The 25,007-nt window shown below is 34.1% G+C and overlaps 2 pseudogenes; both read right to left on the bottom strand.

The window, feature by feature from the left end:
• Positions 1-4,813: 4,813 nt before the first annotated feature.
• Positions 4,814-22,412, bottom strand: LOC141492310 (rho GTPase-activating protein 21-like; annotated as a pseudogene).
• A 1,446-nt stretch (positions 22,413-23,858) lies between these two features.
• LOC141492309 (rho GTPase-activating protein 21-like) lies at positions 23,859-24,869 on the bottom strand (annotated as a pseudogene).
• Positions 24,870-25,007: the final 138 nt, after the last annotated feature.

Genomic DNA, 25,007 nt, shown 5'->3' with positions numbered 1-25,007 from the left:
CATCCTCTTGCTTCTAGACAAAGCTCAGGAAGTTGAAAAGGAACACCACCTCCCCATATTCTTACTATAGTATTTTGTCCTGAGCTTTTTTGATTTTGCAAGGTCCCCTCCTATGACTGGTGTGTCCTACATTTACATGTTAAACTTTAAGCTTTTTGATAGTGGAGCTTTGTTATTATTTTCATCTTTCTATGCCCAGGGCCTAGGATAGTGCTTTGCACTAGACTATTAAGATTTAAGGTTTAATCCAAGGGAGTTGAATTCACTTACTCAATATTTAATAAATGCCTACTTGATGCAGGGCAGTTCACAAAGTCTGCCTGTGACAAATTCACACGATGTCTGGAAGGGAAGATGAAGCATCTCTACTTGGATGTTTGAAAATTTTTTTTGACTATTTTTCCTTTATATTTTGTTTTCTGGGGATTTAGAGGTAGCTAAATGAAGAAAAGGAAAAAAAAACTGGTCTAGAACTGAGACTCACTTTCCCAATGTTAGGCCAGTGTTTGAATTTAAAAACTTGAGAATGTGAATGCTGAGTAAATACTAGTCAATTGATTTAGCTTAGTGAGGTAATAAGATACATTCCCACTTAGGTTTAGAAATGTAACTTAATCTAAAGGGAAGGGGGTGACTGGGAACAGGAAAGATAAGGAAGGAAGGGACTGATAAAAGGGGAGAGAAGGCATAAGTGAAAATAAACAAAGTTAAATTTCTAAAAGGAAAATCAAAGGGGAAAGGTAGCTAAATTTAGGTGAGGAATAGGAGAAAAGGAAAGAGATAAACATGAATGGAGAAAGATAAGATGAAGGGAAATATAGAATTAGTAATCTTAACTATAAATGTAAAAGGGATGAACTGTCCCATAAAATGGAAGTGGATAGCAGAATGGATTAAATAACCCCATTTCAGAAAAAGAAATTGAAGAAAAAATCAATAAACTCCCTAAGAAAAAGTCTCCAGGTCCAGATGGATTTACAAGTGAATTCTACCAAACATTTAAGGAACAATTAATTTCTATTCTACATAAACTACTTTAAAAAATAGGAGAGGAAGGAGTTCTGCCAAACTCCTTTTATGACACCAACATGATACTGATCACTAAACATACAAAGAAAATTATAGATCAATCTCCCTAATGAATATTGATGCTAAAATCTTAAAATTTTAGCAATGATACTACAGGATAATACACTACAGGATAATACATCGTGATCAGGTTGGATTTATAGCAGGTAGGTAGGGATGGTTCAACATTATGAAAACACTCAACTAAACTCAACATTCAATTAAACATATCAATAGTAAAACCCACAAAAATAATATGATTATCACATTAGATGCTGAAAAATCCTTTGATAAAATATAACATCTATTCCTATTAAAACCTCTAAAAAGTTTAGGAATAAATGGAGTTTTCCTTAAAATAATAAAAGTATTTATCAAAATATCAACAAATATTATATTTAATGGGAATAAACTCTGAGCATTTCCAATAAATTAAGGGGTGAAACAAGGATGCCCATTATCCCCATCGCTATTCAATATAGTATTGGAAATGCTAGCAGTAGCAATAAGAGAAGAAAAAGTAATTGAAGAAATTAGAATTGGCAATGAGGAAACAAAACTTTCACTCTTTGCAGATGTTATGATGGTATACTTAGAGAACCTGAGAAAATCATCTTAAAAACTCTTGAAACAATTAACAAATTCAGCAAAGTAGTAGGATATAAAATAAACCCATATGAATCATCAGCATTTCTATATGTGAACAAGAAAGCCCAAGAACAAGACAGAAAAATTTCATTTAAAATAAATGTAGATAACATTAAATACTTAAGAATCTACCTTCCAATACAAAACCAGAAACTGTATGAACACAATTAGAAAGCTTTCCTCACCTAAATAAAGTCAGATCTAAATAATTGGAAAAATGTCAAATTCTCATGGTTGGTTGAGCTAATATAATAAAATTTACAATTCTAATCAAATTAAATTACTTATTCAGTGCCCTACCAATCTAACTACTAAATAACTATTTTACTGAGATAGAGAAAAAAATAGAAAAAATTCATCTGTAGCAACAACAAGGCAAGAATAGCAAGGGAACTGAAGGAAAAAAATGCAAAAGAAGGTGGTCTAGGTTTACTAGATCTAAAACTATACCATAAAGCAGCAGTCATCAAAACTGCCTGGTACTGGTTAAGAAATAGAGTAATGGATCAGTGGATTAGGGTGATTTTAAAGAAACTGCAGTAAATGACTACAGTAATCTACTATTTGATAAATCCAAAGATAAATCCAAAGATTTTCTCAGGTTCTCTAGGTATACCATCATAACATCTGCAAAGAGTGAAAGTTTTGTTTCCTCATTGCCAATTCTAATTTCTTCAATTACTTTTTCTTCTCTTATTGCTACTGCTAACATTTCCAATACTATATTGAATAGCGATGGGGATAATGGGCATCCTTGTTTCACCCCTTAATTTATTGGAAATTCTCAGAGTTTACTCCTCTGGGATAGGAACTCACTATTTGACAAAAATTGTTGGGAAAACTGGAAAATACTATGGCAAAAACTAGGCATAGATCCACATCTCACACCCTATACCAAAATAAGGTCAAAATGGGTACAGGATTTAGACATAAAGAGCAATATGAGATAAATTAATAGATCAAAAAATACTCTATCTGATCTATGGAAAAGGGATACATTTATGATCAAACAAGAATTAAAGCATATAATAATTGGCGAAATGAATGAATTTGACTATATTAAATTGAAATGTTTTTGCACTAATAAAATCAATGCTGCCAAAATTAGAAGGAAAGCAGAAAGTTGGGAAACTGTCTTCACAATCAATAGTTCTGATAAAGGTCTCGTTCTAAAATATGCATCAAATTTATAAGGTCACAAGTCATTCTCCACTTGATAAATGGTCAAAGGATATGAACAAACAATTTTCAAATGAAGAAAGCTATATATAATCATATGAAAAAATGCTCCAAATCACTATTGATTAGAGAAATGCAAATTAAAACATCAATGATATATCATCTCATACCTATTAGATTAGCCCAAATGAGAAAAGGAAAATGATCAATGTTGGAGAGGTTGTGGGAGGATTGGGACACTGAGAGCACTGCTGGTAGAGTTGTGAATATACCTTTCTGGAGACAATATGGAACTATGCCTAAAGAGAAATAAAACTGTTCATACCCTTTGACCTAGCAATTCCAATTCTAGGCCTGTATCCAGAAGAATTTGTCAAAAAATGGGAAAAGTCCTACTTGTTGCAAAATATTCATAGCAGCTCTTTTTATAGTGGCAAAGAATTGGAATTTGAGGGGATGCCCATCAATTGAGGAGTGGATAAACATGTTATGGTACATGAATACTACGGAATATAATTGTTCTATAAGGAATCATAAATGGTTGGAATCCAGACAAGTATGGAATGACTTATGGGATCTGATGCTGAGCAAAGGGAGTAGAGTCAAGACAACATTGTACACATCAACAACATGAGATGAAGAACCTTGATGGAAGCAGCTCTTCTCAGCAATCCAGAGAGCTAGGACAACTGTATTAGACTAGTACTCATTTGTAAATATGTTTAACAAAATATGTATGTAAAATACTAACTTGACTGTTCCATACTGAGGGGAGAGGAGTGGGAAGGAAGGGTGGAGGGAAATTTTGTAACAGAAATATGCATGTACAAATGGCTGAAAATAAAAAAATAAAATAAAATAACAAACAATGCAAAACTTAGGGAAGAGATAGGAAAAGATAACAAAACATGAAAGGAAAACCCAAACAATACCAGAGCTCATAAAGATTCAAGTTGCACCACAGAAAGCCACTTTCCCTTAAAGGATGCTCAAAGATAGGAATGGCAAAGATACCCTGTTCTAAATAAAAACAGAAATGATATTGTTTTATTATCTTCTCCAAATATAGAAGTCTAACAGTAAAGAAGCTTACAGATCTTTGCAGAATTTATTATCTACCATATCCTGTATTTGAACTGATACTCAATGCATAACAGTAGAACCATGGTTTTGTTGATAGCTATAGCTATGAGCAAATATACTCAAATGTATTTGGGTTTATTTTATTCAGACTGTTAAACATAACCCCTTTCAATATCATAGCATCATAGATGGAATAATTAAGGAAGCACCTTGATTTCAGGTCATATGACTTTATAATGTTGACTATTGTATTTTTGATCCCAGTTTTATACTTTATCTTATATCAGCCAGGATTACTTTCGACTTGCTATATGTTAAAACTGATACCAGTTTAGTAATTATCTATCTGATAGGTGCTATCATGAAATGGAAAAATTGAAGCCATCAATTTACTCTCTGTCAAAAATTCATATTGTTAATTATAAAGAGAGTAGAAAGAGGCTGGCACCATTTACGATAATGCTGATTTTGAAATTTAGTTTTTCAACTTGGGGATCTTAATTTTTAAAATTAAGAAGCTGAGTCTCCTGCCACACCTCTTTTTTGACACATGGCTAAATGCTTTATGACTTAAAAAACTGGTAGATCATACCATGCTATTTCTCCTCAGGTTCTGCTTTCAAAAATAACAAAAAACTTTAAGAAAATAGCGTTGATCTGTTTAAAATACTTTTCAAAGAAAATTTAGAGCACAGATAAACCCCCCAAGTATGGGGGATTTCTGCAGACAAGGCAGCTACAGTGTGGGCAACAGTCTACCTATAAGGTCCAATTGTCCATCAAGGATGCCAAGGTGTCCACTAGTGATATGACCATGGGATAGACATGTCCCATTTCACCTATTGTGCAACATTAGTATAGATTTGCCTGTATCAGACAGTGCTGCAACCACCTTTAATACAAGAACAAGAACCAGAAATAAAGGGAAAAGAATAGGAGACAACATGCCTGGTTAGTGCAATAGTGCAGCAGGGAAATATTGTTCACTCAAAGAGTCTAGAGCTTCACCAAGAGGGAGGGGAGTAACTAAGAAATAGAAAATGAACTTGTAAGACACTGATTTTTATAAGAGACAGTACATAGGAGTTTACGAAACCAGTGCCATGAGTGGTCCTAAATATTTAATTAACTTAGTGCTTTTAAAATGCATTGCTTAGGGGCAGCTAGGTGGTGTAGAGAATAGAACACAGGTCTTGGAGTTAAGAGGACCTCAGTCCAAATCTGACCTTAGACACTTAATAATTGCCTAGCTGTGTGACCTTGGACAAGTCACTTAACCCCATTGCTTTAAATAAATGAACAAACAAATAAATAAGTAAATAAATAAAGAATGAATGAATGAATGAATGAATAAATAAATAGAATGCATTGCTAATTTCTGGAATTATAGGGATTTTTACCATGTTGAAGGTCTAACTTTCTACCATCACAGCAACCACATAAATATTCGGTAGCATTAATCTGTTTTTGTGTGAATGAAGAAAACAGGGCCATATATGTTCATTTCCCCTCATAACTTTCAAAGTCACAAGCATTCTAATTACATGCATTGTCAATGACATTATAATCACTGGAAGATACTCAAGATCAGCAGAAAAAGGAGAATCAGTTTATTAGTGGAAAGGAAAAAACAAGGAGAAAAAGAAAGTCATAGTGAATTATTACTTAATTATTTGCTCTTTCATGATAATATAATCTAGTAATTTTTCTAGCCTACAGATTAGCACTGTCCAGGCAAAGATACCTGATACATCTCCAAGAGATATGCCCATCCAATGTTGCTCAGGAAATAATCAATATTTGGCTGAGATTCCACAGTGTTTTCCTTCTGAACTATTGTCTATGGTTAAAACACAAAGATCCCTTCAAAATGACTTCGAAATTATTTCATTATATTTTAACAATTTTAACAATATTTAAAAAGTGAAAACACAAGACATTGTTTCCCACATACTTTAATTTTCTACATTGCTTAAAAATAACAAAACCTAGTACAATGTTTGTAATTGCTGGAATTTTCATTACGACAAATTCAAAAGGAAAAAATTAACTTCTGAAATGCAGAGCTAATAGTGGCAAATAGTGGACCATGGTCACATCATTAAAGTTCAGGTCTGTGTGTCCCAAATCAAAACAAGTGACAACAAATACAAAAGACAAAAAGGAACTTATAAGAAGAGGCTCTTGTGCACCTTCTTCTGTGAAAAACCAGTCATGGTAAAAATTTAAATGACAGATTGTCATTAATAGGGAGGGATAGAGAGAAAAGATCTGTGTTAACAAAAGGGAGAAAGAATTTAAATAAAAACTAACTTTATTCAAAGAGTCTTCCAAATCCTAATCACCCACTTACATGTTGAATAAAGTGTTTCTACAATTTTGTATTGGTCAGACATGTAAGTCACCATATTTGTCATGTTATATTCTGATGTTCACACAAGCATTAGAACAAAAGCAGTAGCTAGATTTCATGATTCCATCTGAAATAAAAGAATGGATAAGGGTGGAGGGAGGGAGATACAGGATTATTTTGGGGACACACAGAGACAAAACTAAAATACCTTATGCTGTCATTTACATGCTGATGGGGATCCAGCTGCATAAATAGGGAAATGAGAATTAATCAGAAAAACAGTGAACTAAGGAGGGGAGGGGAGCACCAGGAGGGTTTGAGGACTGGAGGAAGAACAAAAGTGCCCTTGTATCCTTGTATTGCTGGGGAAAAGTCAGAACTTTGGGCAAAATACATCCAGGAGGGCACCCCCATCTTCTTCAGGAGGATGTTCCCCACAAGCACACTCTTCTCCTCACTACGATGCCAATTTGATCTTTTGCCTTCCCACCCCAAAGGAGGCAGAGTCCCTGGCCCAGAGCAGCCAGAGTGATGGGCAACACAGGGCTTTAGTACAGAGATCACAAAAAATCTCTGCAGAACACTCAAAGGTCACTAGAAAAGCTGGTGCTGGGCAGGAGGAGGTTATAACATTACACAGATGACACTATGCCCAAATTAAACATGTAATGACGGCCCTGACAGGTGAGTGCCCCCTCAGCAGGGACAAATTTATGGAAAGACATGTAAAATTGTCTCAAATTGTTCTCTTTTCCTAGGGAGAGCCCCCACCCTCATGAGACAGAAGGATACAAGCAAAGAAGCTATCTCCTACCCAATTGGAATGGGCCAGGGGACACTCCTCCAGTGTAACATCAAAGGTACCTATAGCAGCTGGCTTTTTCTCATAATATTTGGTATGCCTTTTTTCCAGTTGCCTTTATCTTTTAAAGGACTGATGTCATCTTTGGTGGTGATAGATTGAGGGCAAAAAGGTAAGGAAAAATAAAAGATATTTGAATCCTCATTCAAATCCATCATTTATACTTGTTTAAATGGATTCTTTTAATATTTTTAATAAGTGTATCAATTAACAGTGTTACAAGTCATCCTGATCTATTTTCCTCTAGTCTTTCATTTCCAAATGAAAACTACCTTCTATTTAAAAGTATACTGATAGCTTTTTCCATCTCTTTACAACATACATTATACTGAATTTTTCAATGGAAAAAAACCCCTCCAAATGTTCACATTTGCAGTTAACTGCATTAGAGCTACAGAGGAGGATTCTTTAAATATTCTAGATCCATCATCTTTGATTTCAATATATCTCTATTGTAACTAAAACAAAACAAAACAAAACTACTGGAAGGGGAGGTGGGAGTCTGGAGGATAAAGATTCAGGAATTCTATCTTTAACATTTAGTAGCTTTATTTGTACTAATACATCTACACACACACACACACACACACACACACACACACACACACACACACACCTGTGTTGACAAATTTGATTTTTTTTTTTACCAGATGTGTGATATTACCAGTTCATGCAAAGTCCAGATTTCCTTCTTTGCACCTACGGGGGCTCTGAGAGAAACCTGTCACACTCAGAGGTGAAGAACCTTACCAGGGTAAGGCCACACAATCAATAGGTACCAGATAAGAGACTTGACTTGTACGCCCTTTTTTGTCTGACACTGAGGCTAGCTGTCTTAATCTGTTGTCCCTACTGTCTCTCATTCTAAACAGAAAAATAAAGGACTGGATAATATGTCTGGGGGCTTTCAGATTTCTATTTCAGATAATATGATCATAGTGTTTTCCTGCTGAACTGGTCTTAGTGACAGTTAAAAAGATATTTAAAATTTTATTGCTGTAGTAGTGAGTCTTGTTAAGAAAAGATACCATTCTAGGATGGTCCATATGATTTAGGAGAATGTGAGTGACAGTTGGTTTCTCATTGGCCAGGTTTAATTTCTACATAAAACAATATGTACTAGAGCTGAATTTTGTACTTCCATTTTAAAGGAATACATTTTGCTTGGTTTTTTAAATTTTTGTCATATATGTGTATATATATATATATATATATATATATATATATATATATATGTATATATTATACAAAGTTAGCTACATCTTTTTTGAGCCTAAGCTAGGCTCTAGGGACCTCAGAAGGTAAGGAAACCCAACCACTAAAGGGTATTAGAAGTAACACTGAGGAACAAATTTTTCAAGTTAGAACTTAATATTCTAAGTAGTCTTAATCAGTAAGTATGTTAAATCTATCCCATTTACTGAGGTGTTTTCTTTCTGACTCTTCTTTGGCAGAGTATGGACTCTGAAATTTTTATTCTGATTCTGTCCCAAGAAAAGTGTGCCTGGGGCAGCTAGATGGCACAGGCTCTGAAGTCAGGAGGACCTGAGTTCATATCTGACCTCAGACATAATTACATAGCTGTGTGACCTTGGGCAAGTTGTTTAACCCCATTGCCTTGCAAAACAAAAAACAAAAACAAAAAAACAAGAACAGTGTTCCTGGTAATGAGACTCTGACAATGTGTTTTTGGCAGCTGCTCTGCTTTGCTAAAAGAAGGAAATCAACAGTTAAATTCACTGGCTTTCTTCCTACCCCCCTTCTCACTTCAAATCAACCAGAAACCAAATTTTCCCAACAGAGGGTGGGAACCTCACCTCATCAGACTATGGTCTCTGCTAGTGACTTCAGTGTCCTATAAAACAAATGGAGGCCAGGACTGAAAAATCAACTTTTCAAAGTCCCCAATTTTAAAAACATGTAATAAGTGAGGCCTTATACTTTCTCACTGGAACATTAGGCTTGAAGTAAATTGGTAGAACCTACAAAATGCAACTGTTCAGAGAGGCCTGAAGCTATAGTATAAATTATTTTGTAATAAAAGGTAGTTGGAGAACTTTTGGCTTAAAATGGAAAAAAATAAAGCTTATTTATTTTCATATGGAGAATTTGCCACTTAAGTATCACTAGTAGATTTATGATCTCATAGAATTCACATCTTGCTAAATAGCTTGGTTTTGAAATCCTAATATAGAGAGGAAAGAAGCATAGGAAGGAGATTTGGATGAATCAGATTCTAGGGCTTATTCCCTCCAGGAGCCTTTCTGACAAGTTGAGCCTCCTGCCTGTGTCTGCTGCAATATTCAACAAAGTGAGAGCCATACCTCCCCAGGTATCAGATGCTTCGGCCTCAAGCAGCAAGTTTCTCTCCTTGGTGCAATTTGAACATCAGTTATGAACATTTTACCCCAGTCAGATAAAAATATAAAGGAACTAGCTTGGTGTGAAGTTTCTGAGGAGCCCTAGTCTGCTGGCAGAATTCTACTAATGGTCACCCACAATAGTGCACTTTCACAGTGCCTTCTGAACATTATCTTGTATCTATTTCTTAATCATAGCAATATACCACAAAGATCATATACTACAACTAGGTGGGATTTATACCAGAATTATAGAACTGGTTCAGTATTAGGAAAATTATCAACATAACTGATCACATCAATAACAAAAACAACAAAATAATTTTATTATCTCAATAAATACTGAAAAACTTTGTACAAAATGCAAAAATGAAATGTCTTATCTGGAAAGGAAATGGATTCCTTTTCATTGGGTATGTCTTCAGTGAGTTCATGGTGTGAATTTATACCCTCAGATGTTACCTAGTTGAGAATATCTCCAAAGTCCTTCTCAATTCTGACATTCTAAAAGCTCCCTTGTTTCCTCACAAAATTCTTGTGAAGTAAGAATCTTCTCATTAGTGAGAAAACAAGATATGTGAGACTAAGATCTTATAGTGACAAAGCCAGTCTTGTGATGAAGAGTCTGATGGACAGTCCAGGAAAGCTTGGCAAGTCCATCCCTACTTTCCCTGTTCCATAACAGTGAATTTCTGGTAAATAAAATTACAACAGAGGAAAGTTGTTCTCTCCTCACCATCAATGGCTGATGAAATCAGGACTGAAAACATGGGACTCCCTCAGAAAAATGTACCTCTTCCCTGAGAGTGCTACTTTTCCAGATGATCTATATCCAGGCCAACATGTTATCTCTATTTTCCACTTGAAATAAGTAGTCACAATTTGAGCTGGTAAACCTGAATACATTTTTCCTTTTGGTTTCATGGTAGAAAATATCTATCAAGCAACCATTTATATTGATTGCTTGTTCTTCCTCAGATAGGGTTGTTTCTTCTATTTTATCCTTGTGCAAGTAAAGCCAGTGGCCCTGAAGGCTCACATAAATCTATTTCCATGGCTGAATTCTCCTCCCAACTCCCTGGAAAACAAAACCAGGGCAGAAGACACTGACTTGAATGTCTGAGCAAAGCTTCTCAGAACAAGTTAGAGAAATGACTTCACTCTTATATGGTCTGATAAGTTAAGATGAGGACACATCCCTAAAGTGCTACATAAATATGAAATATTAACCCTACTTTTGAAAAAAACAATAATTGAAATAGGAGTATAAATGGAAAAACTACACAGTATAAGCATACTGCAAACCATACATAAATTGTGGAGAGAACAAGAAGGCATTCAGAATGAGATAGGTTCAGAAGAGTGTTTTGGTATTCTATTTGAGGGAGTAAAGATTGATAAACCTTGAAATATTAAGATTGCTTTAGCTTGGTTTTGGCCAAGAGGATCCAAAATAAATTATGAACACAAAATTAATATAATTGAAAAATATTCAATAATTTTCTAGCAAAGTATAATATCCAAACAGTCAAATTTATTATGATGACCATTATAGATCTTTATCACTAAATGGAACTTTATTCATCATTAAGTTTGCCAGTGTATACTTGGATCTTTTTTTTACAGTAGTTTCCCTGGAAGGTTATTTTATCTAGATAACATTTGAATTTCATAATTTATAAAGAAGTAAAATTACAAGAGATTTAGACTGAAAAAAAGGATTCATTAAGAGTATTGTAATGTATATAATATAAAAGTGGATATTTTCATGATGACTACTATATGGGTTAATATATAATCATCAGAGCAAAGAGCATGCCTTCCTTTCCAGGAACTCTGCAGCTATTTTGCTCTAATATATGGAAAAAAGTACAAAATCCAAAACCTGTTAGAATGTTTCCAAACAATCTAATATCTGGATTTGGAATAGTAGGGAAATGAATGATTGAATTTTTGAGGGATATTTTCACCTGAAGTAGCTACAGACTTTACTTAATGATTAATCTGTCATGTGTTTAATTAGTTTGGCCATTTAAGAATAGCTTTATAAAATTATCTTTTATATATCTCTTCTCCTTAATGCTAATTCCTCAAACTGAAAATAACTAATCTGTAAACATATTTATCAAAAAACATGTGTGCTGACTGTTCACCACTAAGGGGGAGGGTTGGTAGGAAGAGAGGTGGAAGGAAATTTTGTAAATTAAAAATATACATGTGCAAATGGATGAAAATAATTTTTTTAAAAGTTAAAAAAAAGATTAGCTTTAAAATTTAATACCTTCCCCTTTTCAGTAACAAGTTGTTGACACTGGAACTATACTTCCTCAGTATCATCACTAAATACCTCTAAAGAGGAATCTTTTCTGGATCTAGAGTGTTCTGAAGATTTTTGACTGGCTAAGACATAGAAAAAAACACAAAAGTATAAAATGCTTTCTATTTTCCCCTGTAAAATAATATATTACCAAGAAGGAATCTAAGAATATAGAGTAGGCCTGTGAGATCTTCAGTATTCAACTTTCAAACTCCTTGTAATTTCAAATAACTTGGTTAGAACACAATGAATGTCTTCTTTATAATCTTTTTTAGCAGTTCCTAACCACTTGGTAGCTATGCTATCTTATCTTCACCAATTCTCATTACCTTTGATTTCACTGGTACAGGGATTACCCATGTGAGAAACTCTACCTATGTAGGGTCAATAAATTCTCTGCAATTAATATAGTCTTAGATGGTTTCCTAGATGATTAAGAATGAAAGCAGAAATTATTATAGTATAGAAGTCCTCAGACACATGTTTAGTTAGTAAAACTTTTGAGAGAACAGGAAAGGTTGTCAAAATATTGATTTCACTACCATTAATATTTTATGGTTAAGTTTTTTCCACATTTAGCTTAAATAATTTAGGAATATCTGAAATAAAGTATGAGATACCAAACTTGACAAATATGACTTTTTATAAAAATTGGATGAAGTTGAATTTTATTTACTATTTTGCAATATTTTGAGAATTTACTGAAGAAATTCAAAATATGTAAATATTAGTATTTATTTCTTTCAGTCAAGTCCCTGAGAGAGCTACAATAATAAAAAAAAAAGAAACAGAATCATCTATAACATGCTTGAATAATAAGATACACTTACCTAGATTCTCTTCAAGAGAGATACATGCTTAAAAGACCTGTAGGGGAAATAAATAGTATCTGGTTATAACACTTACAAAATAGTAGTTTGAACTTCCGGCCAAGATGGCAAAAAGAAGACTGGCACTGTGCTAAGGTCCCCTAGTTTCCCCTCAGAAATAATATGATAGAAACTTCTTAACAGAAATTTGTTGACAAAACCCAAAAAAAGAAGTTAAGAGAAGAAGATCTAACAAGAAGGTCTATCTCAGGGGACTGTGGGTGAATTGGGAGGGAAGAGCAGAGAATCAGTCCAGGGGAAGCAGTGGGGTGAAGCCAGAGGTCCGGTCTTAGTCACAAAGTCTTTGGTTGTGGGAGCAGAAGTCTGGAGTCCCAGAAGGGCTGGAGGGCAAGTTCCAGCACAGAGAGCTGCTGAGGGTGACTGGACACTGATCTACTCAGCTCCACTGAGCTTCATACTGTCTCTTCCTAGAACAAACACAGTAAAAGCCCTCCCCAATCTACCCCACCCGCAGGTTAAGGTGTGGTCAGGAGAACTCCCTCAGCCAAATAGGGAGTTTATAGTTCTCGCCCCAGGGCCCAGCCTACATTATTCAAAGAAAACAGATTCCAGTTGCACTCCCACACCCTCCAGGTCTAAGGAGAGGCCCTGAAATCAAGTCACAGACACTCCAGAGAATGTAACCAACATCCCCTACTGGCCCACTTGAACTTACTGAACCCAGTTAGCAAAACTTCTAGAGTTATCAAAAACAATGATCTGTAAACCAACCCCTCTGCCAACACAAGATCCTAGGAAAAATAAAGAAAGACCAATGGAATGAGGGGCATTGAAAACAACTTCAAAAGCAAAGGTCCTAATTCAGAGAGAGATCTAGAAATTCTGAGAGGAATACAAATTGGTCTCTAACTCAGAAAGACTTCCCAGAAGAAATTAGGAAAGAGTTTAAAAATCAATTGGAAAAAATTGGGAAAAGAAACAAGAGAAAATTAACATCTTGTAAGAGAAAAGTAACATCTCGAAACAAAGAAAACAAATCCTTAGAAAATAATTCTCTCAAGTCCTCAAATGGGAAAATGCAAAAAGAAAATAATTCTCTCAAAACTACAATTAGGCAAATGGAAAACTACTTCAAAAATAGACTTGACAAATTGGAAAACGTAAATGAAGAAAATTCTTCTCTAAGAAAAGAATGGAATCTGTAGAAACTAATGATTTCATGGGATAACAAGAATCTCTTAAACAAAAACAAAAATCGAAAAAAAATTAGAAGAAAATGTAAAATACATCATAGGCAAAAACCACTGACATTGAGAATAGATCTAGAAGAGACAACCTAATAATCCCTGGGTTTCCTGAAAACATTAAAGAGAAAAAAAAAGCCTGGATTCATTATTACAGAATTTAGTGATGGAAAACTGCCCTGATATCATGGAACCTTAGAAGAAATCTAAGGATATAGAGTAGGCCTGTGAGATCTTCGGTATTCAATTGTCAAACTCCTTGTGATTTCAATTAACTTGGTTAGAACATAATGAATGTCTTCTTTACAATCGTTTTAGCAGCAAGAAGAGGGCAAATTATTTTTTGAAAGAATACATAGATCCCCCTCCAGAAAGGGATCTTAAAAGGAAAACAGAAAGGAATACTGTGACCAAATTCCAGAACTATCAGAGAAAAGAGAAAATCCTGCAAGCAACAAGAAAGAAATAATTCAGATACAAAGGAGTCACAGTAAGGATTACACAGGACCTCACTGCATAAACATTAAGGGATTGAAGGGCCTGGAATGTGATATTCCAAAAAGCAAGGGAACTTGGAATGCAGACAAGAATTCACTATCCAGCAAAACTGAGCCTTTTCTTCCAGAGGAATAGACAGGCGATTAAAAAAATAGGAGACTTCCAACTTTTCCTGGTGAAAAGACCAGAGTTAAATAGAAAATTTAGACATCAAACAGGAGACTCAAGAGACACAAGAAAAGGTTTAAAAAAACGTAAAGGGAAAAAAAGTGCTATCCAATAAGATGAAACTGGCTATATCCCCACCTGGGAGAAAGATTCGCATAATTCTTGAGAATTTTTAACTCTATTAGAGAGACTGTACTAAACAAGAAGTAATAGACACTCATGACTTATCTGTGACTCTGATAGAATGATTTAAAAATAATATCTCCTTAAAAAGGGGAGACAGTAAAGAGATGGGAGGATGAAGGATACTGAATGGGGTAAATCACATTACATAAAGAGGTACAAAAGACCTCCTGCAATAGAGAGGAAGAAAGGATGAGGTAAGAACTGCCTGAATCTTACTCTCATCAGATTAGGCCTAAAGTTAACATAAACACATTTTGTTTAGTTGAGAAACTTATCTTTCCTTTCAGATATTAAAAGGGGAAAGGGGAGGGGGAAGGAAAAGAGGAACTAAGAGAATGAAAGGAAGGAAGAAGAGGCAAAGTAAAAGGGAAAAGAAAGAGAAGGGGGTTGGATATAAGGAGGCAAACACATTGAAGGTGGTGGTATCAAGAAACATGATACAGGGAATATGGATAAAGTGGAAAAAAAGGGGAAAATATAAACAGAGGGAAGATAGCATGAAGAGCAATAAATAGTAATTATAACTTTGAATGTGAATGGGATGAACTCTGCCTTAAAATGTAAGTGAATAGCAGGGTGGATTAAAAACCAAAATCCTACAATATGCTGCTTACAAGAAACTTATTTGAAGGAGACAGATACATACAGAGTAAAGGCAAAAGGTTGGAGCAAAATAAATTTTGCTTCAGTTGAAGTGAAAAAATCAGGGCTAACAATCCTTATCTCAGAGAAAGCGGCTGCAGAAATACATCTCATTAAAAGATATAAAGAAGGAAGCTATATCTTCCTAAATGGTACCATAAACAATGAAGCAATTTGAATACTAAATACACATGCATCAAGTGGTATAGCATCCAAATTCTTAGAGGAGAAGTTGGATGAGTTACAAAAAGACATAGACAGCAAACCTCTACTGGTGGGAGACCTTAACCTCCCACTCTCAGATTTAGATAAATCTAACCATAAAATAAATAAAAAAGGAAGTTAAGGAGGCAAATAGAATGCTAGGAAAACCTAAACATGATAACCTTTGGAGAAAATTGAACGAGGATAGAAAGGAATATAATTTTATTTCTTCAGTATATGGAACTTACAGAAAAATTGACCATGAACTAGGGTATAAAATCCTAATAATCAAATGCAGTAAGGCAGAAATAGTGAATGCATCCTTCTCAGATCATAATGCAATAAAAATCACATGCAATAACGGGCCAGGGAGATATACCTAAAACTAAATTGAAGCTAAATAACCTCATTTTAAAGAATGAGTGGATCAAACAACAAATTATAGAAAGAATTAAAGATTTCTTCCTAGATAATGACAATAGTGAGACAACATACCAAAACTTATGGAATACAGCAGTTGTCAGGGGATATATTATATCTTTAAATACTAACATGAATAAATTGGAGAAAGAGGAAATCAATTGAAAGAAGCAAAAAATCGAGAAAGAACAAATTAAAGACCACCAAGTAAATACCAAATTAGAAATTCTGAAAAGTAAAGGAGAAATTGATAAAATTGAAAGCAAGAAAATTACTGAATTGATAAATAAAACCAAGAGTTGGTTTTATGAAAAAACAATAAAATTGATAAACCTCTGATTAATTTGATTAAAAAAAGAAAGTAGAAAGCCAAACTACCAGTATTATAAATGAATAAGGAAATTAAATGAGGATGAAATTAAATGAGGGGGAAATTAAATTAATATTGTAGAATTATTTTGCCTAATTGGATGCTATTAAATTTGAGAAATCCTTGGAAAATGCAATTGGACAAATACAAAATGAGAATAACTCTCTCAGATCTTTAATTGGGCAAATGCAAAAAGAAAATTTCTCTCAGATTCTCAATTGTGCAAATGCAAAAACAAATGAATATCTCAAATCTACACTTGGGTGAATGGAAAACTCCTTCAAAAATAAAATTGACCAATTGGAAAAAGAGTTGAAAAAGGTAAATAAAGAAAATTATACTCTAAAAAAAGAATGGAATTTGTGGAAACTAATGATTTCATGAGACAACAAAATTCTGTTAACGAAACTAAAAGATCGAAAACAATAGAAGAAAATGTAAAATACCTCATCAGAAAAATTACTGACCTCAAGAACAGATCAAGAAGGGGCAACCTGAGAATTATAAGCCTTCCCAAAAACACTGAAGAGGGAAAAAAAACACCTGGACTTAATATTACAGGATTTAGTGATGTAAAATTGCCCTGATTTCATGGAACCAGAGGGGGAAATAGTTAATGAGAAAATAAATCACTTCCCTCCAGAAAGAGATGATAAAATGAAAACACCAAGGAATGTTGTGGCCAAATTCCAGAAGTATCGGATAAAAGAGAAAATGCAGCAAGCAGCCAGAAAGAAAGAATTTAAATACCAAATAGCAATAGTAAGGATTATACAGCACCTGGCTGCATCAACATTAAGGGACTGCAAGGCCTAGAATGAGATATTCCAAAGAGAAAAGGAAGCTTGGAATGCATCCAACAATCCACTATATGGCAAAGCTAAGCCTTCTCTTCCAGGGAAAAAGATGGACATTTAACAAAATGGGAGACATTCAACATTTTCTGATGAAAAGACCAGAGCTAAATAGAAAATTTGGACATCAAACATGATTCTCAAAAGAAACATGTAAAAGTTTAAAAAAAAGAAAAGCTAAAGGAAAAAATTGCTATTTAATAATATGAAACTGGCTAAATTCCCTACATGAGAGAAAGACTCTAATAACTCTCGAAAATTGTAACTCTATTAGAGAGAATATACTTAGCTTAAAGTGATAGACACTCATAACTTTTCTGTGACTCAGGTAGAAGGATTTAAAAACAATAGCTCATTAAAAAGGGGGACAGTAAGGAGATGGAAGGATGGGGAAGACTGAATAAGGTAAATTTCATTACATCAAGAGGTACAAAAGACATATTGTAATAGAGGGGTAGAAAGCAGGGGGTGAGGACAACCTGAATCTTCATCTCATCAGATCTGGCTTAAAGTTAACTTATAAACACCCAGTTAAGTTAAGAAAATTATCTAGCCTTTCAAGTATTAAAAAGGGGAAAGGGGAGGGGGTACAGGGTGGGGGAGAAAAAGGGACCTGACAGAAGGAAGAGAAGGAGGGGAAAAGGGAAAGGGGAAAGAAAGGGGAGGGTGGTTGATAAAAGAGGGGAAAGACACTGAAGGTGACAGAACGCAAAAAGAAAACCGATGGGGACTATGGATAAAGGGAAAAAGGGGAAAAATACAAACAGAAGGAAGATAACATGGAGGGCAATAAAGAGTTGCTAATTATACCTTTGAATGTGAATGGGATAAACTCTCCCTTAAAACATAAGCAAATATCAGACTGGATTAAAAACCAGAATACTAACATATGCTGCTTACAAGAAACTCATTTGAAGCAGAGAGAGATCCATAATAAAGGTAAAGTGTTGGACTAAAATATATTTTTCTTCAACTGCAGTGAAAAAAAGAAGGGGTAGCAATACTTATCTCAGACAAAGCCATGGCAAAAATAGATAGTGTTAAAAGAGATAAGGAAGGAAACTATATTGTCATCAAAGGTACAATAGACAATAAAGTAATTACCATATTAAAATATGTATGCACCCAATGGTATAGCATGCAAATTCTTAGAGGAGAAACTAAAAGAGCTCCAAGAACACAGAGGCAGCAAAACTCTACCAGTGGGAGACCTCAGCCTCCCGCTCTCAGATTTAGATAAATCTAATCATAAAATAAACAAGAAGAAAGTTAAGGAGGTAAACAGATGGTTAGAAAACCTAGATAAGATAGACTTTATGGAGGAAATTGAATGGGGACAGAAAGGAATATGCTTTTTTCCCTACAGTACGTGGCACTTACACAAAAAATTGACCATGTACTAAGTAGGGCATAAAGATCTAATGTTCAATTGCAGAAAGGCAGAAATAATGAATACATCTTTCTCAGATCATAATGCAATAAAAATCATATGCAACATTGGGCTAGGGAGATATAGACCCAGAACAAATTGGAAACTAAATAACCTCATTTTAAAGAATGAGTGGACCAAGCAACAAATTATAGAAAGAATTAATTATTTCATCTTAGTTAATGACAATAATGAAACAACATAGTAAAACCTATGGGATATACTCAAGGTGGATGTCAGGGGATATATTATATCTTTAAAGACTTACATGAATAAATTAGAGAAAGAAGAAATTGATGAACTAAATATGCAATTAAAAAATTAAAGAACAAATTAAAAACCCCCAATTAAACACAAAATAAGAAATTCTAAAAATCAAAGGAGAAATTAATAAAATTGAAAGCAAGAAAATTATTGAACTAATAAATAAAACCAAGAGTTGGTTTTATGAAATAAACAATAAAATTGATAAACGTCTAGTCAATCTGATTAAGAAAAAAGAAAGAAAAAAACAAATTGCTAGTATCATAAACGAAAAAGGACAACTCACCACCAATGAGGAGAAAACTAAAGTAATAATTTGGGAATTAGTATGCCCAACTCTATGCCAATAAATTTGACAATCTAATTGAAATGAATGTTTATAAAAAATATAAGTTGCCCAGATTAATTGAAGAGGAAATTAAAAACCTAAATATCCCTATCTCAGAAAAAGAAATTTAACAGGCTATTATTGAACTCCCTAAGAAAAAATCAGGGGCCAGATGGATTCACAAGTGAATTCTATCAAATATTTAAGGAACAATTGGTTCCAATTCTATGAAAATTTTTGGAAAAATAGGTGAAGAAAGAACTCTGCTTAACTCTTTCTTGACACCAATATGGTGCTGATACATAAACCAGTAAGACTTAAAACAGAGAAAGAAAATTATAGACCTATCTCCCTGATGAATATAGATGCAAAAATCTTAAATAGAATCTTAGCAAAATGATTACAACAAATTATCACTAGGATAATACATTATGACCAACTAGGAATTATCCCAGGAATGCAGGGTTGGTTCGATATTAGGAAAAACTTTAGTATAATTAATCATCTCAATAACACACCTATCAGAAGTCATATGATCATATCAATAGATGCTGAAAAAAGATTTTGACAAAATACAGCACCCATTCCTACTAAAAACACTAGTGTATAGGAATAAATGGTTTGTTCCTTAGAATAAGAAGTAGTATCTCTCTGAAACCATCAACAAGTATTATATGCAATGGGAATAGGCTAGAGGAATTCCCAATAATATCAGGGGTGAAATAAGGATGTCCATTATCGCCACTATTATTCAATATTGTACTAGAAATCTTAGTTACGGCAATAAGAAAAAGAAATTGAAGGAATAGGGAAGAAAGAGTTAAAACTTTCACTCTTTGCAGATGACATGATCAGTATACCTAGAGAATTCCAAAAAAAATCATCTCAAAAACTACTAGAAAGAATTAGCAACTTTAGCAAAGTTACAGGATACAAAATAAACCCTCATAAATCCTCAACATTTCTATATATGGCTAGCAAGATACAGCAGAAAGAGTTAGAAAGAGAAATCCCATTCAAAGTAACCTCAAGGCCAAGGCATTCTCACAGACTTTTTGAAAACAATTACAAAATATTTCTCAGGCAAATAAAATCAGGTTTAAATAACTAGGAAAACATCAACTGCTCATGGATAAGTCCAAGCTAATAAAAAAATGACAATTCTATTTGTTTAGTGCCCTACTAATCAAAATTTCAAAAAATTACTTTAATGAGTTGGAAAAAGTTGTAAGTAAATTCATATGGAGAAATAAAAAGTCAAGGATTTCCAAGGATTCAATGAAAAAAAGTGTGAAAGAAGGTGGCTTGGCTTTACCAGACCTAAAATTATATTATTAAAACATCAGTCATCAAAACCATCTGTTATTGGCTAAGAAACAGATTAGTGGATCAATGGAATATTCTAGTTTCAATAGCAGGAAATAATTATAGTAATATGCTGTTTGATAAACCCAAAGAGTCCAGCTATTGGGATAACAACTTTCTCTTTGATAAAAACTGTTGGGAAAATTTGAAGTTACTATGGAAGAAACTTAGATTAGAGCAACACCTCCGACCCTATACCAAGATAAGATCAAAATGGATACAGGATTTAGACATAAAAAGCAATATTATAAGCAAACTAGAAGATCAAAGACGAGTTTACCTGTCAGATCTATGGAAAGGGAACTAGTTGATGATCAAGGAAGAGATGAAGAACATCATTAAAAACAAACTATATAATTTTGATTACATTAAATTAAAAAGCTTTTGCACAGACAAAAGCACTGTAACCAAGATCAAAAGAAATGCAGTAAACTGGAAAATAATTTTTACAACTAGTATTTCTGATAAAGTACTCATTTCTCAAATACATAGAGAATTGAGTCAAATTTTGAAAAAAAACAAGCCATTCCTCAATTGACAAATGGTCAAAGCATATGCAAAGGCAATTACAGCTGAGAAAATCAAAGTGATTCATAATCATATGAAAAATTGCTCAAAATCATTACTTATTAGAGAAATGCAAATTAAAGCACCTCTTACATACCACCTCACACCTCTTAGACTGACCAATATGACCAGAAAGGCCCGTGTTCAATGTTGGAAGGGATGGGGAAAATCTCGGACACTAATACATTGTTAGTCGAGCTGTGAAGTCATACAACCTTTCTAAATAGCAATTTGGGATCATGCCCAAAGGGCCACAAAAATCTGCATACCCTTTGATCCAGCAATATCACTACTGGGTCTGTACCCTGAAGAGATTATGAATAAGGGTAAAAACATCACTTGTACAAAACTATTTATAGTAGCCCTGTTTGTGGTGGCAAAGAATTGGAAATTAAGTGAATGTCCTTCAATTGGGGAATGGCTTAACAAACTGTGGTATGTGTCTGTGATGGAACATTCTTGTTCTATTAGAAACCAGGAGGGATGTGAATTCAGGGAAGCCTGGAAGGATTTGCTAAGAGATGAGCAGAACCAGAAAAACATCGTACACCCTAACAGCAACATTGAGGTGATGATCAACCTTAATGAACTTAACTCATTCCACCAGGACAACATTCAGACACAATTTTGGGATATCTGTGAATAGAGAATATCCCAAGAAAGCACTGTCAGGTTTAAACAAAGAACAAAGACCTTCAATTATTAAATAACAATTATTAAAAAACAAACCTGTTATATTATTATTATGTAGTTTTGCTACCTCTTATACTTTATTTTCTGATTTAATAGAAAGTCCAGATCCCTCTGATTTTCTGATGAATTAAATTTTTAGAGGAAACTGAAGATAATGATGACAGAGTCTTTGATGCTATTTCTAAAGAGACTTGCTCATTGACACCATTTCTGACTTCTTCAGTTCTGTGTCATGGACCTGTAAGGTCATTTCTACCAGATGGCAAATCTACAGCCTTCACAGAAGGCACAATGACAGTACTAAGAGTTTCACTGAAAACACATACTGCCACATTTGACTTTGCCATATCTGCAATATGTGTAGTGATGGAGGAACGTGAACTTCCATCTTGTAGGCAGTGCCAGGTTGGGTCGGTTCTGAAGTACAGATTGCCGATTTGCACAATAAAGAATCATATCTTCTTCCAGCGCATTTGCCATTCCTGAAGTTGAAGGAGAGAGCCAGGGGTAGCAAACGGGCAGGGGCTCAGGATTATTGTGGCTTTGCCACTGTAAGTTTCATTGCTTTTCAAGTAGGCATCTTAAGAAAACACCTGTGCATGAATGAAAATAGGGTGTTATCTAAAATTATTAAAAACAGCATTCCTACTTTTGATGTTCCTTGTAAAACAGATATAAGATCATATTAATTAAATTTTTGAAGAAAAGTCAATTCAGAAACTAAGGGAACTCTAAAATATGCAAATTTTAAAAATAATTACTAATGTTTCCATTTGACATTTTGAGAAATATATCAAAATCTTTTCCCTTATTTGCTAAACACTGTTACTAAAATTCCCCACATTTAATCTTCTTAGTGCTGTTGGGATTTTGACAGGTTAAATGGTTTCATAAAAAAAAACCTGATAAGTCAGGATTCTTTTACCCCTGTCAGATAAAAGAAACTGAAAAGATTAAAAATTCTAGTGATATAAATACAATATTTCCAGTGAATAAAATTCTTGAAGAAATACCTAGTATTTGCTAATTCTTAATTTCTAAAAATGATGCCATTGCATAAAAGCTTAAGCAATATGCTTATAAATTTACATTAAAAAAGAAAAAAAGTAGTATTTTTTAGAATTCAGTAAATATACCAAAAAGCATATACACTATCCAAGGTCAAAATAAATTAGCAAATGATTTCCCATCTTACCTTATATGTTGGATTAATAAAACATTAGAAAACTAGATATATCACATGTTTTAATTTCAGTGAACACCCTTGCTTATAAAGGTAAGCCTACTTATGATAATCATGAATTCTAAATTATTTTTTCAAAAATTTATGACATTATTCGGAAAGGTACTTTAAAAAACTTTATGAAGATTAAAATGGAAATAGAAATCCCACAACACAGAGTTGACCAATGCAATAAAAGTTGAAGCACAGTAATTATTCAGGATATGAAAGAGGAAATATTTATTCTAATCAAAACAATCTTAATTCAGAAACAATATTCTTGGTTTTGCCCTTAGGCATGCTGAAAGGCAGAAGTGCAGTTATCAACCTAAGAGCCAAGTATTCAGGGGTTGGGGAAGAGGAGCTGGAGGGAGGACAAGGCCCTCAAAAACCAGATGAAATAAATACTACATTGAACACTAGTTAAAATGAAGATATGACAGAAAACAACCCCTTCCCCAAAATAAATATCACAAGCACAGATTACACATTAGTAAGGCTAACCATAAGGAGAGATGTGAACAAACATTGAGATCAGTAACTTGCAGGTTTAATAGACTGTATTATGACAAAAAACCAAAACAAAACAAACTAGCATGCCTCAATAATAAGGGAAATGGCTACTGTGCATTTTATACCAGTGCTGTGATATCCTTTGTAAACTATAGATGGCAGAAAAGAGGAAAACACAGTAAAAGCTGCTTTCATGATACAAAGACAGAATTATGTTGTAATATTGGTGCTAGAAACAGCAAGTTACAAATATGGCCCTCTTGGGGTACATTATAAAGTAGCCAGCATGTACTGCCTAATGCAGTCTCTTGGTCATTTACTGCTAAGATAAATGATTTCTCAAAGGCTGGGGTGTTTGAACCTCCTCAGGACCACTGTTTATTTGTTATCTAGAGTCTGCTTTGCTCATCTGAAATTCAAGCTTGCCTGAAGCTACAGACGAAGAGGGGAACTTCCCAGTATCTGTCATGTGGACTAGTACAGTTTCAGCTCTTAATTTTGATTGCTGTTTTACTAGATTGTTTGAATTTAAGTGATTTATTGGTCTTTGGTCTTATGGTAGGAGCAAGAGAAATCTGGTTAAATAATGATTTCACCCAATAGGTAGAAGAAGATTTCAAAGAGTTACTTCTAACTTTTACCAAAGGTGACCTGTCTTGTGAAATACTTTGAGGCAATGATGTTCTGTAAGTATTTTGAAAATTTCAAATTGAATGCAGGTTTTTAAATCTGGTGAATCTTTCTGCAACTGATACCCAGATCTGAATCTTCTAGCCATTCAATTGTCTACTATCTGAATTTAAAATGCCAGGGACCACAGGAAACCTTGAATTTGGAAAAGACTGATGAAAGTCTTGTTGTCTAGATCTTTCATAGGACTGACTTCTATCTCCATTCAAAATAGATTCATGGTTCTAGGAATCCACCTTTAAGGATTTGTAGTCTTGCCCACCCAGACAGTTTCAAGAATGGGTTCTGTGTCTCCTAAAGTTAACATAAGGGGAAGCAAGTCAACCCTGAGATGTGGTTCTTGGCCAATACTTGATCAGCACTTAGTCCTCTAGTCTTTACTAGGACACGCTCCTCTGACCATCTGTTCTACCCTGAGAGGTGCTTATTCAGCCTGCCTACAACACAGGGCTATTTGATACCAACTGGTTATATGCACTTGAGATTGGAGAAGATGATCTTAGACTATCTAATTTTTGTGTATTGTCCTATACTCCATATGCAATTGTCTCTTGTTGGTATACTCTATAGATTTTAGAATTTTTCTAAGTTTATTTGCTCATGGGATGGATAATAGTAGAAACATAGGGAGTATCCAATGCTTGAGGATG

Source organism: Macrotis lagotis, chromosome 6 (genome assembly GCF_037893015.1).
Source record: "Macrotis lagotis isolate mMagLag1 chromosome 6, bilby.v1.9.chrom.fasta, whole genome shotgun sequence".
Classification (NCBI taxonomy): Eukaryota; Metazoa; Chordata; class Mammalia; order Peramelemorphia; family Peramelidae; genus Macrotis; species Macrotis lagotis.
Note: the sequence above shows the minus strand (reverse complement) of the source record. Positions and strands in the feature narration are given on the sequence as shown.